Here is a 12,798-nt window from a genome sequence, read left to right as displayed (position 1 = left end):
GATCTTAAGGCACGCTCACACAAAACTCCATTCTCAAAACAACTTAAATAGCAGGCAGCCACTAGGAAATGGCAGAAGCGCCGACTACGCTAAAGTTTATGATCTGGGTTTGTTTACTTATGCCTTGGATAGGAGCCGGACCTTGAGCAAGGGTTGCGATGCTTTTCGACACTCTACTATAGCTCCTTGAACGATTGCTCGGGTCTCTTCCTTTGATGTCTGGGGTGTTCGTGCATTCGGTGATCTTTTGCGCCGTCTTCTTGCTCTATGTCTCCTGAGCAGCGGCGGCGGCGGTGGCGCCAGGTCGAGGGCTGAGTTACCCTCGAGGCCCTGGGCTCGGGCCGCTTTCTCCCGCCGGTCGGTAGAGCGGACCCCTTGCTTCCTTCCTGCCTCTTCAGCCCTTCTTTCTGTGGCTCAGTCCGCCCGCTGGGCTGCAAGCCGAGCCCTCGCCCGCCTTGCAGGTAGGCCCGGGAGGAGCCTGGGAGGCCTGGCCCGGCATCCTTCCGCCGCAGGGTTGAGAAGACCTTGGCGCTGGCGGGTGGGCCAGCCGGCCGGCCTCCGAGACACTACCTGAGGAGAGGCTGCCAGGCTGTGTTCGGGGGCGCGACCGGAGGGCTGTTCAGACTTGAGGGAGAAGCCGGAAGGAGGGAGAGGTGCTGGGGCTGCCCGGCAGGGGATGTTGGGTCTAGGGCGGGTGTCGGCACCCGTAGAGTGTTGGGGAAAAATAGCTTTCCAGGAACCGGTAGAGCTGTGTGTGTTTTGACCCGCCTCCATCTCTCCCACCTAAGGCTCCGGGTGTCATGACTCAATTGCACTGGGGACCCCCACTGAGTCTGGCCTTTGAAGGAACCTTGGAGTAGGTTAGCGGCTTGTGAAACTAGGCCTTCGGGCTCTTCTGAACCTAATGTCAAGTTATTCCCCGTCTGTTTTTTTTTTTTTTTTGCGCAGGGAAACTGAGGCTGAGGTCTGAGACCTGATTTTTTTTTTTTCCTGTACCCCCGACGGGTCATTAAATGCTCAGTAAGTCACTTTTTGTCATTTACCCGTTTTCTTTTTTTCATCTTCCCATTTTAACAGTCACTTTTGGCTCATAGTGATTTGTCTGCCTGTGACCACTTTTTACTAGGAATATAGATTCTGTCACTGGAGGCTTCGGAAGTTAAGGGGACTATGTGATCTTTTGGCTGGTTTTGTATTTTCAACGTCTGTATCATTTTAGCGGGAGTAGCGATGATAGTTTCTTTCAGTTTCTTGATAAATAGTTTTGTTTGCCCCCTCCAGTTTGCCAACTGGTTATTACTGATTTCTTCTCTTTAACCTGTTGTCTGGAAAAATTTCAGCTATGGTTAGTGTCCTACAGAGGATGCTTAAGACTTAGAGTTCAGACACTTCGTAGGCAACTTGTCTTGTTGGGGTCTGCTTTCTAGAAAGTATCCAAAAGAATCCCAAAGGGTTTCTTTTGGAACAGTTTTGTCACATTTGATCAGTGGTTTAGTTTCCGGTGTATACCTGAGTTGAAAAGACCGTGTATAAAAATAATTTCAATATTGAGATACTTAAATTGAAGTTTAACGTGCTGTGAATACCATTATTCCCTTTTTCCCCCAACTTGGAAACTTTAGGGACTAAGTGTTCTTATTTAATTTTCATTGGACTTAGTACCACGATCCTAATCTGTATTACTTATTTATTGAAAAAAAAAATCAGCCTAGAGGTCCTACGTTGGATAAGTTTCCATAATATTTAGCATCTGGTGAAGAATGTCTTTAAGATTAGAGTATGGAATAAATTCTTAGTTTTTGGATAGAAACTATATAGGTCTGTGTTTCTTTGAAGTTCTAGGATTCTCTTCTGAGTTTTGGAAAGACTACTGTTTCGCTAACTTTGTGTGTGTGTGTGTGTGTGTGTGTGTGTGTGTTTTTCAATAAGATCTATTATGTTTTGTGTTCCAGGCCTCATGTCTCACATATGCTAGGCAAGGACTCTACCACTGAGCTACTATACCCCTAGCCCTGGGATCAGTGGGATTTTATTTATTTATTTAAAATATGTTCTTAGTTGTCAATGGACTTTTATTTATTTATATGCGACGCTGAGAATCAAACCCGGTGTCTCACATATGCTATGGTAGCTCTGTACCACTGAGCCACAACCCCAGCCGGATCAGTGAGATTTAAATGAAGGGCCTTTGATCATAAGCAATTTCCTAGTTACCAGAACTGCAGTGTTCCCAATAAAAGGTTAATGAAGAGCCATCAGACACCCCCTTTTTTTTGGTATGGGAGGGGCATGGAGGAGGAGTTGAACCCATGGATGCTTAACCACTGAGCTATATCCCCAGGCCCTTTTATTTTTTGAGACAATGTCTTGCTAAGGTGCTTAGGGCCTCGCTGAGTTGCTAAGGCTTCCTTGAATTTTCAATCCTCCTGCCTCAGCCTTTTGAGTTGCTAGGATTATAGGTGTGTACCACTATGCCCAGCATCCACCAGACTATCTTTAAGGAGAATCTTGATTGGGAAATTAAGCTAAGAATGTGAATTCTCTGAAAAAGTATTTTTATGGTAGAAAAGAATGTATATTAGAGGAAAGAATTTAGAGAAAGAACTGTCATTGTCCGCTGGGGATTGATAGATTCTGCATAGAATTTAGAGTTATAAGTAGTATCTCAGAGGCTCCTAATGAATGTTGAATAATAAATGGAGATTACTATTGAATGACACTTAGAAATGTTAGGAACATTTTGTTTTGTTTTTGTAGGAAATAATTGGCAGAGGTTTAAGTTGACTTGAAATAGAGTAGAAATTCAGTGGAGGTGGAGTGGGAGGTTAATGATAGGGATAGAGCTTCTTATCGGCTTCTTTGCTTTGAAATAGAGGATTACACAAATTTTGCTTGGTTGATATATATTATATTTTTTTGAAGGGGGGATTTAACCCAGGGGTGTTTTATCATTGAGCTATATCTCCAGTCCTTTTTTTACATATTTATTTTTTAGTTTTAGGTTGATACAATATCTATTTTATTTTTATGTGGTGAGGAGGATCGAACCCAGTGCCTGGCGCATGCCAGGTGGGAGTGTACTACCACTTGAGCCACATCCCCAGCGCCCCCTCATCCTTTTTAATTTTGAATTTGAGACATAGTCTCACTAAATTGCCAAAGATCTCACTAAGTTGCTAAGACTGTCCTCAACTTGTGATCCTCTTGCCTCAGGTCAGTCTCCCCATTCACTGGGATTCCAGTACTTGGTTGAATCTTGTGTGGTTCTATAAAATTCATATTGGGCTTTTTTTTTTTTTTTTTTTTGGTTTCGTTTTCCAGAAATGATTAGGTTCAGATTGTGGTAACAGAGTTCTTGGGGATTATTAAACGTGTGAACTTCTTTGAATGTATTCTAGAATTTAGCCTGGAACAGAGTTGATGAAACAACTGTTTTTATGGTACTGGGGATTGAACTGAGATTTGCTTTACCATTGAGCTATACTCTCTATACACCCCAGGCCTTTTTTTTTTTTTTGGGGGGGTACCCAGGATTGAACTTGGGCATGTGATCACTGAACCACATCCCAGCCCTATTTTGTATTTTATTTAGAGACAGAGTCTCACTGAATTGTTTTAGTGCCTCAGCCTTCAGAGCTGCTGGGATTATAGGCACAGGCCACCAAGCCCGGCTCCAGCCCTTTTTATTTTCTACTTTTAGACAGGGTCTGTCAAAATTTCCCAGTCTGCCTTAGAATTTATAATCCTCCCGCCTCAGCTTCCTGAGTATCTTGAATTCTGTGTATTAGACTGGTTATTTTTTTTTATTAATATAGCAATAACCATCAATAACTACTTTTTTTTTTTTTTGTATTGGGGATTGAACCAGGGGCATTTTACCAATGAGCTGTTCATCCTCAGTCCTTTTTATTTCTTATTTGAGACAGGGTCTCCTTAAATGGCTGAGGTTGGCCTTGAACTTTTGATTTTTCTGCATCTCCCTCCTGAACTGGGATTACAGGCTAATAACTTACATTTCAACATTATATAATTTTCAATGTGTTTTTTTTGCGGGGGGCGGGTACTGGGCATTGAACTCAGGGGCACTCCACCACTGAGCCACATCGATAGCCCTATTTTGTATTTAATTTTTTTTTTTTTTGTAGTTGTAATGGACAGAATGCCTTTATTTTATTTGTTTATTTATTTATTTTTCTGAGGATCAGACCCAGTGCCTTACACAGGCTAGGAAGTGCTCTGCCACTGTGCTACAGCCCAGCCCCCTATTTTGAATTTTATTTAGAGACCCAGTCTCACTGAGTTGCTTAACGCCTCGCTTTTTTTTTTTTTTTTTAAAGAGAGAGTGAGAGAGGGAGAGAGAGAGAATTTTTAATATTAATTTTTTAGTTTTCGGCGGACACAACATCTTTGTTTGTATGTGGTGTTGAGGATCGAACCCATGCTGCACGCATGCCAGGCGAGCGCGCTACCGCTTGAGCCACATCCCCAGCCCACGCCTCGCTTTTTTTGCTGAGGCTGGCTTTGAACTCTCAGTCCTCCTGCCTCAGCCTCCTGGAGCCACTGGCATTACAGGCCTATGCCACCACACCCAGCTCAGTGTGTTTGATCACGTTCCTTTGTGCAGTTTGTGAATATTGAATCCAAATATTTATTATCTTCAGTTTCTTCTTGAATGTTGACAGTTTAGGTCAACAGTTTATCTCACTCTTAAAAGTTTTGTTTTTAACACATTTTTGCTAAGACATATCTCAGCCTTGATAGAGTTATTTTGGAATGAGATGTACTTTTTTTGTCCAGTGGTTTGGTTTACCAACCCCCCCCTCCCCAAAATAGAACAAATTTAAGTTTCATTAATCCTGGTCATTTTTGCTTCTTTCTCCAATTGTTCCTCATAAATCCAGAGAGAGCTTTCAGTTTCTTGTCATTATTTCTGTTTTTACATTATTATTATGATTATAGCCTGTCTTACTGTTTGGGAGTAATTTATGTTTGATCTTTTTAAGTCCTTTCTCTCCAAGCTAATTTAAAGAGCTATTTTTTCTTTTCAAAAAGTTAAGATTAGTTACTAATAGGTAAGAATTTTGGGATCCGTTATTGTTAGAATTATATTTATGTGCCCAGTAGTGTGTGGCAATCTGCCAATGTAGTGTGGTGAGAAGAAAATAGATTAGGGAATCAGGAGACCTGAGTTTAAGCTCTGAGCTTACCAGCTTACTAGTTGAGAAATCTTGTACAAATTATTTAAGGAGGCTGTAGGGAAGGTTACTGCCCTTGATTGGGGCATTTATTGTGTCATATTCTTTACATGTGTTATACTTATTTAATACTACAAAGCCCTTTAGGATAGATATTATTTCCCCCATGGAGATACTATTTTTTCTTCCTCTATACTGAAGCTTAGGGAGAGTGAATAATTTGACCAAGAGACCAGTTCTGGTCATATCCCAAGGGTACAGAGCAGATTCATATCTAAGACTTTTTTTTTTTGGTGCTAAGGATTAGAGTTTATATTAGAAGAATGGGAAGGAGAATATGGGGAAAGTTTCTTTAAAAAGATGAAGTGCAAGGTAGAGTACTTGCTTAGCAAGCACAGCGCCCTGGATTCAATCCCTAGCACAAAAAAACAAAACAAACACCAAAATCTAAAAATGTTCTTCAGATATTAGCTATCTTAGAGCAGCTATCAGCTTGTTATGGAGGTTCTTAGGCAGCTTTCTACTTTCAAGGCAGCCTTGTGTCAGACAATCTTGAGGATAGAGGTGAACAAAGGTTAAAACCAGCCCTGGGGGTGCTGGGGTTGTGGCTCAGTAGTAGAGTTCGCCTAGTATGTTGGAGGCGCTGGGTTCCATCCTCAGCACCACATAAAAATAAATAAATAAATAAGTATTGTGTCCAACTACAACTAAAAAAAAGAAAAAAAAACCCAGCCTTGGATGTGTTTACTACATGTCTGAGTAGTGCTTGTAAATATTAGTGAAAGGCAGGAGTTTTAGATGCTGCATGTTTACTTAGGATGAGACTCAGGATATTTACACATTCTCTTTTAGGAAGTCTTGACTTATGTGTCTATAGATGAGTGTAAGTATTAACTCTAACTCTCTGACTTGTTCTGTCTCTTCCTCTGCTTTAAGTTTCGTTAATTTCTGCTTTTTTACTTTAACTTTTGCCTTTTTTCATTGTGTATTGTTCTTGTATTGTTTTTTTTTTTTTTTTTTTTTTTTTTGCCCTGTTGAGGTTTCTTTGTAGTATTCCCTTTTATACCTTTTGGAACTTTCTTTTCTTTGGTACTGGGGATTGAACCCAGGGGTACTTAGCCACTGAGGGACATCCCCCAGCCCTTTTTATTTTTTATTTTGGAACAGGGTGTTGCTAAATTGTTAGAGCCTCAATAAATTGTTGAGGCTCTGGCTTTGAACTCCCAATCCTTCTGCTTCAGCCTCCTGAGTTGCTGGAATCACAGGCATGCACCACCACATTCAGCCTTTGGGCTTCTGCTTCTTTTTCTTTTTTTCACTGTGCTGGAGATTGATCCCATGGCCTCACATATGATAGGGAAGTACTCTTACTGAGCTACTTCCAGAGCCTGTGGTGCTGTTTGTTTTCTTTTTTTTGGTACTGGGGGCTCACATACCAGGAGCACTTTAACACTGAAGTACTGCACCCCCACCCTTTTTATTTTTTATTTTGAGTCAGGGTCTCACTAAGTTGCTTGGGCCTTGCTAAGCTGCTGAAGCTGGCCTTGAATTTGTGATCCTCCTGCCTTAGTTTCCGGAGTTCCTGGGATTACAGGCATGCTCCACCCAATTTGCTTTGTGGAACTGTTGCTTGATTATGATTATGTTTCAGCCCTTGCCTTTTCAAGTTTTTTTTTTTTTTTTTTTTTTCTTTTTTGGTACTGGGGATTGAGCCCAAGAATGCTTAACTACTGAGCCACATCCCAGCCCTTTTTATTTTTAATTTTGAGACAAGCTCTCACTAAGTTGCTGAGGCTGACTTTGAACTTGTGATCCTCTTGCTTCAGCCTCTAGAGTTGCTGGGATTACAGGTGTGCAACACTGCACTTGGCTACCTTTTCTTTTTTTAATTTTTTTTAAATTAACTTTTTATATTAGTGCATTATAATTATAAATAGTAGTAGGATACATTGTTTCATTTTCATAAATACACATAATTCAGTTTGTTTCATTATCCAGTACATTGCCTTCCCTTTTTCCTCCTCCGCTCTGATCCCCTTTCTCTACTGATCTCCTTTCAAATTTCATGAGGTCTTTCCCTATCCTTTAGTTTTCTCTCTCTTTTTTTTTTCCTTTCTGGCTTCTACATATGAGAAAAAACATAGGACTCTAGTCTGGCTTATTTCGCTTAATATAAAGCTCTCAAGTTCCATCCATTTTTCTGCAGAAACATTAATGTCATTCTTTATGGCTGAATAAAACTCCATTGTAGCCAGGTGTGGTCGGTCACATCTATAATTCCAGTGGCTCAGGAGGCTGATATAGAAGGATTGCAAGTTCGAGGCCAGCTTCAGCAATTTAGCAAAACTCTAAGCAACTTATGAGAGACCCTGCGTCACAATAAAAAAAAAAAAAACAAAAACTATATTGTGTGTATTTATCACATTTTCTTTATCTGTTCATCTGTTGATGGACATCTAGGCTGGTTCCATGTCTGGTTCTTTAACTTGGCTATTGTGAGTTTCACTGTAATAAATACGAGTATGCATGTATGCATGTAAGCTGACCTGAATTTTTTAAATTATTTTTTTGGTGGTTCTAGAGATTTAACTTAGGGCCTCACACATTCTAGGCAGGTGCTGTATCACTGAACCATGTCCCAGCCTTAACTTGAATTGTTTTGGATATGTTTTCAGACTTGTTTTTTCATCTAGAAATGTTTATTGAAGGCTCAATTAGATTCTGGGATACAAGGTACATATGGGTGTTATTACACTTATGGAGTTTATTCTAGTAGGGAATATAGTTGGCCAGGAATCAGGTAAATACTGATATATAGGCAGAAGCAACTGCTCTGAAGGCAACAAATAAGGACTAACAGAGGATTAAGGGAAAGAGGCAGGTACTAGGTGTTCACGGGGATTGGAGCCTCCAGGCATGGATCCATAATCCTCCTGAAAAGTTACAATCATGATATCATGATTCTGTAAATTAAAGTTCCTCTGCTGCCATCAACATGAAAATCTTCATTTAAGATTGGTACATGTAGTATTTGTCTGATCCTTATTATAAGATGACATTGAATTTGGCATTTTAAAGGATATATATGATATAAATATCCAGTATGCTTAACTAATTTTTTATTCTTTTGGGGGGTGGGGGGAGTACTGGGGATTGAACTCAGGGGCACTCGACCACTGAGCCACATCCCCAGCCCTTTTTTTTTTTTTTTGTATTTCATTTAGTTATAGGGTCTCACTGAGTTGAGGTTGCTACCTTGAGGTTGCTGAGGCTGGCTTTGAACTTGTGATCCTCCTGCCTCAGCTTCCTAAGCCGCTGGGTTACAGATGTGCGCCACTGCACCTGGCTGGTTTTTAACTTTTACTTTAATGTGAATTTAATTAGTTTTCTTTTATTAATTTTTTCCAAATTAAATTTCTTTGAAAGTTGAGTTCAACATATTTGGATATTAGATATTTGCCTTCAGGTGCATCTGCAGCAGGGAATAAATAAGCTGAAGTATTTATGAGCCTTATATTTAGGGGACTGACTTAGGAGAATTGTGAAATTGAGAGAAGGAAAAGTGTGGGCCATTGTTGAGTATATATAAAATGATACCTACTATTTTGTTTGGTACCTTTCTTTCAAGAAAGGTCTTGTGAACAATTGTTACTACTCCTTATTGGAATTGTGCTTTTATCTGTAGAATGAACTGAGGCAAGTTTAACATTTCATGTTTTAATCATTTCTTTATTACTGTCCCCAGCATAGAACATGTATTCTATCGTGAACCAAAATTACTGTGTTAGATGTTTATATGTGCGTATGTGCATATGTGCTTATGTGATATAATAAAGTATCTAATTTTTGTGGGGGGGATGAATCCAGGGGTGCTTATTTTTTAATTTATTATGTAGTGCTGAGGATCAAGCTCAATCCTCACAGGTGCTAGGCAAGCACTCTGAGCCACAACACTAGCTTTGGGTGCTTTACCACTGAATTATATCCCTATTCTTTTTTAATTTTAATTTTGAGACAGGGGCCTGTGAATACAATATAGCTCAGTTGGTAGAGTGCTTGGCTTGCATGCACAGGGCCCTGGGTTCCATCTCCAGCACTATCAAAAAAAAAAAAAATTTTTTTTTTCTTTTTTTTTGAGAAGGGGCACACTAAATTTCTGAAGCTGGCCTGAAACTTGTAACAATTCTGCCTCAGACTCCTGAATTGCTGGGTTTTCAGGTGTGCATTACCATGTCCCCTAATTTTGCTGAATTGGAGAGGATTAATACGCTTGTTTGGTTTGGGGAGTGAAATTGACTATTTCAGTCTTACTGATCAGTGAAAATAAGGCAGAAAATGTCTGTTTCCTAACTCTAGAATAATAAATAGCATAGCAGCACTGAATCTGGGACCAAATAGTCTGGGTAGGTTCCAATCCCAGTACCACTACTTACTGGCTCTGCAACTTCTGTGAGTTACGTAACCTGTCTTTCTCTTCAGCTGTTAAATATCATATGGTTGTGAGAATTAAATGAATTAATACACGTAGAACCTTTAGAATTGCACTATATATGCCAGCTGTTTTTCATTTTTTATTTTTAAAAATGATGTATATTTTTAGTTGTAGGTGGACACAATACCTTTATTTTATTTTTATATGGTATTGAGGATCAACCCAGTGCCTCATGTATGCTTTGCGAGCACGTTCTACCACTGAACCACAACCCCAGCCCCATGCCAGCTTTTATTATCATTACTATTTTTAGTATAACAAAGTAAAGATGCGTTCTTCAAAAGAAGAAATAATATTGATACTTGGATTGAAATATAGGTGCTTTTGAGAAAACTTTAATAGGGAAGAGGAAGGTAAAACAAAATAGTTATCCCTCCTTTCCCTTAATGCCCTTTACATTAAAAGGATGAGTTTTAAATTTTTTTTAGTTTTAAACAAGTCTTGCTAACTTGCAGAGGCTGGCCTTGAACTTGCGATGCTCCAGCCTCAGCCTCATGAGTTGCTGGGATGACAGGCATGTGCCACTGTACCCACCAGAAGGATGAGTCTTTACTGGTGTAAGAAGCCCTGAAAACAACAGTGACTGAAACAGAGTTCCAAATATAAGATAGATAACACATTTTTGTAAGATATTTTAGCAAAACAGGCCAGAGTCATTTTAGGATTAGAAGAACATTTCTTTGCAAAACAGGTAGAAAATAGCTAACCATCTGATTTTGCCATCTTTTTGAACTGATTGGTGTTTAAGAGATTTGGAAGTTGACTAAATGAATGGAAAAGCATGATATTTAGGGAAAAAGTCAAGGCTAACAAATCTCCTTGGGTAAAATTCTGGAAAAATAAGCAATTGGGCATTGTGGCACTAAAGTAATCTCAGTTGCTGCTCCCCTGCCCCCTTCCCCCATTGAGGATTGAATCCAGGTTCAGTTTACCACTGAGCTACATTCCTAGTCCTTTTCATTTTTTATTTTGAGACTGTCTCATTAGGTTGCCAAAGCTGACTTCAAACTTGTGATCCTCTTGTTTCAGTCCCAAAGTTGCTGAGGCATGGCTAATCCAGCTACTTGGGAGGCTGAGACAGGAGGATCACAAGATTTTTTTTTTTTCTTTTTCTTTTTTGTAGTAGGGGTTTAACCTTGGGGTGCTTTACCACTGTGCTATATCCTCAGCCTTTTTTAATTTTTAATTTTGAGACAGGTTCTCACTAAGTTGCTGAGGGCCTCACTAAATTAGTGAGGCTGGTCTCGAACTTGTGATCCTCCTATCTCAGCCTTCTAAATCACTGGGGTTTTTTTACAGGCATGTGCCACCATGCCCAGTTTGCTTGTTTGTTTAAATTGGAGTGGGAATTGAATCCAACGTGCTTTACCACTGAGCTAAACCCCCAATCCCTTTATTTATTTTATTTTATTTTATTTTTTTTAATTTTGAGACAGGGTCTCATAAAGTTGCTTATGCCTTGCTAAGGTGCTGAGGCTGGCCTTGAATTTGGGATCCTTTTTCCTTAGTTTTCTGATTCTGGGATTACAGGTATGTGCCACCATGCCTGGTTTATTTTTTAATTATTTTATTGTTTGCAGTATTGAGGTTTGAACCCAGGGATGATCTACAGCTGAGTTAGATCCATAATTCATTTTATTTTTTAGATAGTGTCTTGCTAGGTTTGCCCAGAATGGCCTTAAATGTGGAATCTTCCTGCCTCAGCTAGAGTAGCAGGATCATGGGTATATGCCACCCAGGTTTTTATAGATTTTGAATGTCATGACTTAATTTATGCTTTTTTTCCCCCTCTTCATACTGAGGATTGAACCCAGAACCTTACACAAGGTGGGTCAGCTCTCTGCCACTGAGTTAAAACCCAGCCCTTTTAAAAATTCTAATTTTGGCCGGGTAAAGTGGCGCACACCTGTAATCCCACGATTTGGAAGGCTGAGGCAGTAGGATCGTGAGTTCAGAGCCAGCCTCAGCAATTTATCAAGGCCCTAAGCAACTCAATGAGACCCTGTCTCAAAACATCAAGGGGCTGGGGATGTGGCTCAAGTGGTAGCGCCCTCGCCTGGCATGTGTGCGGCCCGGGTTCGATCCTCAGCACCACATACAAACGAAGATGTTGTGTCTGCCGAGAACTAAAAAATAAATTTAAAATTCTCTCTTTCTCTCTCTCTCTTTAAAAAAAAATAAAATAAAACATCAAAAAAATTAATTTTGAATTGGGCATGGTTGCCCATGCCTGAAATCCCAGTGACACTGGGGACTGAGACAGGAAGATTGCAATTTCAAGGACAAGCTCAATAAATTATGGGGGACCCTCAGCAACATAGTGAGAGACCTTCAAATTAAAAGGAATGGGATTGTAGCTCAATGGCCTCTGGGTTAGATCCCCAGTATTTAAAAAGAAAAAATTTATTTTGAGATGGGGGTCTTGCTAGATTGCCCAGGCTAGCCTTGAACTCTTGGGGTCAAGTATTCCTCCTACCTCAGGTTTCCAAGTAGTTAGCTGAATTACAGGTATATGCCTCCATTCCCAGGTTAATTTATGCTTTTAAAACATTACTCTGGGGGCTGGGACTGTAGCTCAGTGGCAGAGTGTTTGCCTAGCATGCATGAGGCACTGGGTTTGATCCTCAGCATTACATAAAAATAACTCCCCCCCCCCACAAAATTACCCTGACTTCATTGTGGGGAGTGTTTTACAAAGAGAAGAAATGGGGGAAGTATAGTTAGTATGCATTTCAGTTGTCCAGGCAAAAGATAATGATAGTCTGGATTAGGTTGTAGGCCAGCAAGATGGAGAGAGATACAAGATTCAGTAGATATTTTAGAATTAGGACAGACTTAATGATTGATTGGTCATGTGGGAGGAGGGTAGTGTCAAAGTATGATTCCATATTTCTAGCATGAGCATCTGGATAGACGACAGTGCTATTTCTGAGATGGAAACCATTGGAGGAATAGCAGATTTTGATTAGAGTTGGGAAGTGGAATGAATACCTCAATACAAGTGGAGACATCAAGGAAGCAGACTTTTGGCTGATGCTCGGAAGTTGCGCTGGAGAGAAGTCTGGGTGGTTTTGGTATATAGATGGTATTTACAACTAAAGAAAATGCATG

The 12,798-nt window shown here is 40.1% G+C and overlaps 1 protein-coding gene across 11 annotated transcripts in view; it reads left to right on the top strand.

The window, feature by feature from the left end:
- Positions 1–260: 260 nt before the first annotated feature.
- The window catches only part of Ambra1 (autophagy and beclin 1 regulator 1), a 189,844-nt gene continuing 177,306 nt past the window's right edge, over positions 261–12,798 (top strand). For 8 of the 11 annotated variants that reach the window (XM_076847114.2, XM_076847120.2, XM_076847119.2 and 5 more), the window contains exon 1: positions 261–461. The gene's annotated coding sequence lies outside the window, so the exon portion shown is untranslated. Of the gene's footprint in view, positions 462–631; positions 654–948; positions 1,021–12,798 lie in introns of those variants that run through there. The other 3 variants (XM_076847113.2, XM_076847110.2, XM_076847111.2) reach the window with 2 other exon arrangements.

The sequence above is a fragment of the Callospermophilus lateralis genome, chromosome 2, assembly GCF_048772815.1.
Source record: "Callospermophilus lateralis isolate mCalLat2 chromosome 2, mCalLat2.hap1, whole genome shotgun sequence".
NCBI lineage: Eukaryota > Metazoa > Chordata > Mammalia > Rodentia > Sciuridae > Callospermophilus > Callospermophilus lateralis.
This window is presented reverse-complemented; position numbering and strand designations above follow the sequence as displayed.